Source organism: Amphibalanus amphitrite, unplaced genomic scaffold, assembly GCF_019059575.1.
Source record: "Amphibalanus amphitrite isolate SeventyFive unplaced genomic scaffold, NRLGWU_Aamphi_draft 001953F_arrow, whole genome shotgun sequence".
NCBI classification, from domain to species: Eukaryota; Metazoa; Arthropoda; class Thecostraca; order Balanomorpha; family Balanidae; genus Amphibalanus; species Amphibalanus amphitrite.
Window position 1 is genome coordinate 19,341 of NW_024883446.1, and position 5,660 is coordinate 25,000.

The following is a 5,660-nucleotide window of genomic DNA, read 5'->3' on the forward strand; positions in this document are numbered from 1 at the left end:
CAATGACCTGACCTGACCTCTGGGTCACCTTGACAGCTGACACCCACCATAAAGCATGGGACCAGCATCATATCACATGTTTGTACGCGTGAAAGTTGAAACCACGAAAGAACTGCAAGCGCGCGGCTAATGCGAGCCGACATACGCCGAATCGCAATGCCGGCCAAACATGATCTAGATAAACAGATCACAGGTCAAAGGTCATTTGGGTCAGGGTAATGAAATCTTAAGAGTAGGTGTAGAATTGATTAACCTGAGGGCACTGAAAGTTTCGTCGCAATCGGCCACTGTTTACGCCAATTATTTGCGAAAAACCGAGGGGATCCATTCGACCGCCCCCTCGCCCACGTCGTATCGTGGCCCAGGAGCCGAGTTTAGACGAGGGGTGTTCAGACGGACTACCCCCCCCCCCCCCTCCCCCGGCCCGGCTCGGTTGGCGCCGAGCACCGGGCCGGCTCGGCGCGGGCTAGAAACTAGAAAGTCCTTTTGTATGATTTCCGACAGCAGTGTTTTAGTCAGACATAAAATGTCAATCTGTTTTGATTCCTGGAAAGCGTTGATTTGTTCCAATTTCGCAGTCATCGACCATATTATGTTCAGATGGCAGATGATCATTTTGGGACGGACCAGAACCCCGGCCGTCCGCGTCTGCTCCGTTGACAGCCGTGTTGGACGGCGCAGAGTCCTGTTGTTAGCGGACGGTCGGAGTGGACGCTCTACACGGCGGGTAGGTCCACAGCGTCTGGAGCGGTCAGCTGGTCACCATTCGCTCTCCCTTGGCACGGCGGGTGGGCCGGCGCGCCGACCCACGCGCACCCGCGTCCCTGTCGCCTCGGAAGTGCCCGGAATGTTGACTTTAGCCGCCGGCGGCGTCCCCCTGACCGTTGGGCCTCCCTCCAGTGGCTCCGGTTGTCATGGTTACTGGTAGGGGAGACGACGGATTCTAGAAGCTACTTCGCGCGGTACCATGCGTAGGAAATAAATTAGTTTGAATAAAATTGTGCAGAACTTGCGGTAGAAATGTAGAAAAAACGCATAGGTATCCTATAATCACCTACTGCAAAAATAATTACGAGCGAGCGAGCGCAGCGAGCGAAGCGAAGTCTTTTCAATATAACGGAAAAATCTCAGTATGAGCGGCCCGGCCCGGCCCGGCCTGTAACGCTTTTGAGAGGCTTATATCTCAGCAACCGCTGGACCGATTGGCCTGCGGTCTTTTTTGCTGGGTAGCCCCATCCCTTCTACCCCGTAATTGACTACTTTTGATACATCTCAGTGACCGTCGTGGCACGTGCCACGTGAAAAGTCAAGGGTGTTCAAGCAGTTTTGCAAAAGTAGTGATTTTGAGAGGCTCATATCTCAGCAGCGGCTAGAGCGATTGTCTTGCGGTAATTTTTATAGGGTAGCTGCATCCCTTCTACCAAAGGTTGGATACTCTTGATCTATGTGAGTGACCCCCACTGCGCGTGCAAAATACAGCAATAAGAGGTGCCAAATTTGTTCCCATTTCAGTAACTCGGTAATTACTGGGGCGATTTCGCTGAAACTTGGCATACAGGTAGGCACCCACCAGGCGACGCATTCCCATGTGTTGCGGTTAGGGTGCTACTGCACGTGCGCACGTGCAGGGGGCGTTTCCAGATCTCGAGAACGGCTGGGCCGATTGCGCTCAAATTTGGTACACGGTTGGGGACCGGTTAGTAGGGTGCCGTGCAAAAGTCATTTTGGACCCCGTTTGCACGTGCGCACGTGCAGAATGCCGCTTCCAGATCTCAGGAACGGCTGGGCCGATTGCGTTCAAATTTGGCACACCGCTAGCGACCGGTTAGAAGGGTGCTTTGCACAAGCCCGTTGGAAGTACCCTCTCGCCCTTCCGCACGTGCAGGGCTCACTATCTCGCTCGCTCGTTCTTCGCCCAAAAGACGTTTTACTGGTTATTATGTTGCTAAAATTAAGTTCTTAGCATGGTATGGAAACTTCGGTTGGTATAATTAGGTACATAGGTAGGTCTAAGTTGAAGTGGCAGGCACCTCAATTGTATTCGACACATTATGTCTCCTCTCAATGAATTTACTTAAACACTCACCTGGTTTCCTGGACAACAATGAGCATGAGCCTCTCCTGAAGCAAATCCAGATCCAGCAACCCGCGTCACTAGCAGTCAAAATATTAGGATTTTTCTGTGCACCAATTGATGATGCCTCTTCGAATTCACGCCATAAAACTGCAGACCTTCCATGGTTTCGCAAGATCTGGAAGGCCGCACTTTTATTTTCGCTCGTTGCATAGTCATACTTCAACTTTGGCGTCCACTCCTTGCACTTATTTGCACATATCCAACGTCTCACTCTCAAATGTTCCACGGCACATATCAGCACATATACGCAACACCAAAGAGAAAGTCAGGGAAGACGCTAAAGGATTAGACGGTGACCGCCTGTAGTTTCAAACCCTTCCAAACAGCTGACGCCAGACTGGCCTCAGTCCGCCAATCAGACGCTGGCTACCTCGCTGTCGGCGGTTCCCATTGGCCGCTCCCCCTTGGCTCTCGGTGGCTACCAGGGTGGCTACCCCGTGGCCGGAAGGTTGGGGTAATGCATTTTCCCAGCTCTATTTCTCTGTTACTTGCTCGAAGATTGCCACAAAAAGAGCAACGAAACGAATGACAAATCCCTGCTTTAGTGTTGTTTTGGATGCAAAGTCGTTTATAAATGCAAAAATATAGACTCCAAATTTACCACAAACTGATCGTATGATGAACAGATTTTGGTTTCGCATATCTAAGTCCAAGTACTTGTACTTCCTTGCTACCTAGATGTGTAAATGTTCGTGGCAGGAAAGTTGCCGAGCGTGCTACCTGAGACCGGCGCTATCTCAGGTAGCACACGACATCACTTTTCACTAAATTTGTTGACTGTGCACCTTTCTTTTGAAGATATGAAAAAATGCTTGCTTTTTTACAGAGATAAGGAAATCAATGTTTGCTCTATATTCTAGCAAGATTTGTTGCTCTTTTCTGAAATGGCTTTGCCTTGAGTGGTTACCTGGCTTGTCAGTGAGAGACTTGAATTGGTTACCCACGGGTGTGGACGAGTTGGCGACTTTTATGACCTCTGCGTGCCCACTGTGCGCCTCGGTACTAAATATCCACCATGGTTTGATCGTGATGTGAGATGTGCATTGCGCGACAAAGAGGCAGCCTTCAAACGCAAGAAGTCCGACCCTTCGCCTGAGAACTTTCGTGCCTTTTCACTTGCCCGACAATGTGGAACAAATCGCTGGGGAAAATGGTATTTGTTCATGACTTACTTAATTACATGGTTTTTGCTGCATAACCTGATACGTTTGACAATTAAAAATGGCATCGTTGGAAAGAGCATTCAATTTTGTCCAAGATCCAATCATCGCTTTTGCAAGACGAGCAACAGTATTCTAAAAAATATAAATTTTTCAAACCTCTACATGGCAATTCATCTATGGCTCTCATTTTTCAATGACCTACGTCAACCTATGCTATAAAGTACACTTGGCAAGTTCTATAGTAGACGTATGGTTATCAGACACGAGCACCTCAATGCGATGGATGTTTTTTCTCAAACCAAAATGCTTAGCCGTCAAAAGACAACCGACCGAAATGTATACATGACCCACGGACACAAGACCAACCAAACGCCCACCGATCGAAAATATCCCTTATTCGCGTTGCGGAGCAAGCGGGTCACCCTAGCGGGCCCCATCCACCCAGAGGGCTCGGGCGCCGGGCGGGCCCTATCCATACGGGGGCTGGTCCCCGTTCACACGAGGGCCCGGGCTCCGTCCACCCGGGGCTCCGGGGCCCGTCCATCAGAGGGCCCGGGCCCCGTCCACCCGAGGGCCCGGGCGCAAGTTCCCAATAATGCTACACGCTACGCACCTCCAGCGCTGACTGGCTGGTTGTCGCGGGAGATGACGTCATAGCCTGACGCCCACGCTCATTGGCCTGCGGGTTTTGTGACGTCACATCCATCAGCCAAGCAATACGCAACCAAAGTCGTGACGTCACGATAAGTGGCTGGGGCATAATCAGCTGACGGCCCCGTGTCAAAGCAATGGGGCAATACTTTGCCGATCTTTCCTAAAAAAAACTGGACCTAGTTAGATAGTTTTAGTAGCTGGATTTACGACAACGATGTATGGTCTATTTTTCTATGGAAAAATATTGCAAAATCTAATAACGCAAAGCACAAAACTTGGTGAAAACCTAATTTGCGGCGAAGCTGACGCAGAAATACAAAACATTTCCGATCAAGAGGTTTAAAATCATAGATAAAAAATAAAAAAGATTTACAAAATAACTAATATTGTTAATTTCCTCCTTTGCTTTTTACAAATGAAAAATATTTAACCAGCTCAAACTCAAATCTGTCAAACCTTTCGCACCAAAATCCTACAACGTGGTCGCAGTTTGCGTCTTCAAGGTCATGTATTTGGTGCGTCAAGTTCGCCGCCCGTAACAAATTCGCGAAGTTCGGCCCTTTCTGCTTTAAAACATAGCATTTTTTGGGCGTAGAAAAATAGAATATACTCAGTTTACTTAGAAACTGGCCCTCAAACTATCTAACTAGGTCCAGTTTTTTTTTCTAAAAATACCGATAAAATTTCGTCCCATTGCTTTAACACAGGGCCGTCAGCTGATTATGCCCCAGCCACTAGTCATGACGTCACACTTCGGTTGCGTATAGTCAGACGAGGTGGGGTCTATTTGCTAGTCCAGATACAGGTTAAGGAAACTTACCCAGACAATATACGAGTCTATGCACGAACCACACGCGGACCTAAGGCGCGAATTCAAGGGGGCTAATGCTGGCGTTTGTTAGGTGCGCTGACTCAATCCATCGTCTGGACATGATTCTCTCCTCCATGGTCTGGATGAAGATAGGCCCCTCTTGCACGGAGACTAATCTCGAATTCGCAGTCTCCTTGGACGAATATGTCTTATAAACTTGGTAACGTATTTACATTGAGATTCATATTCGATATTGATGGTCTGCGGAGTGCGGAGTCGGAGTGCGGACCATTTAGAATCACTTGAAAACGATTTTGACTTGTGTCTCCGTGCAAAGGGGCCTATCTGCTTCCAGACGATAGAGCGAGTCGGTGCGCTGGGTGTTGAATTTGACCGTGTTGGTGTTAGACTTGTTAGACTGTTATTTGTGTTGGATTTGTGGGTAGTGTTGTTTCTGCACCTGTGGTGCACGATGGAAAAGGATGTGTTTTTTTTTTCGGAAAAAAATGAATCTTAAGGCAGTTCAAACATCGACGTGAACTGCAAAGATGATCCCTCAACCTTGGCTTTGAAATGTAACGTCAAAACCTGAGAAGAGTTCAGAAACTGGCTGGAAATTTGCTGTTCTTCTACCTCAACTTACCTAAACCCAGGGACACCGCCGAACACTATGTATAAACGGATCAGCTACTGCCGTCAAACTCGTAATTGATTCGAGTGCATCTCGTTCACCTACGTTGCAATAACGTAGCATCTCGCTATTCGGTGTCACTTGTTTGAGGTCATTTACTTTGTCGAATATCTGGTGGGTAAATCATTCACGACGGATACGCTTACTTGAGCCGTGGTGGAATGTTGGTCCTCAAAACCTGCCACCAGCCGTGCACAGCTCGCC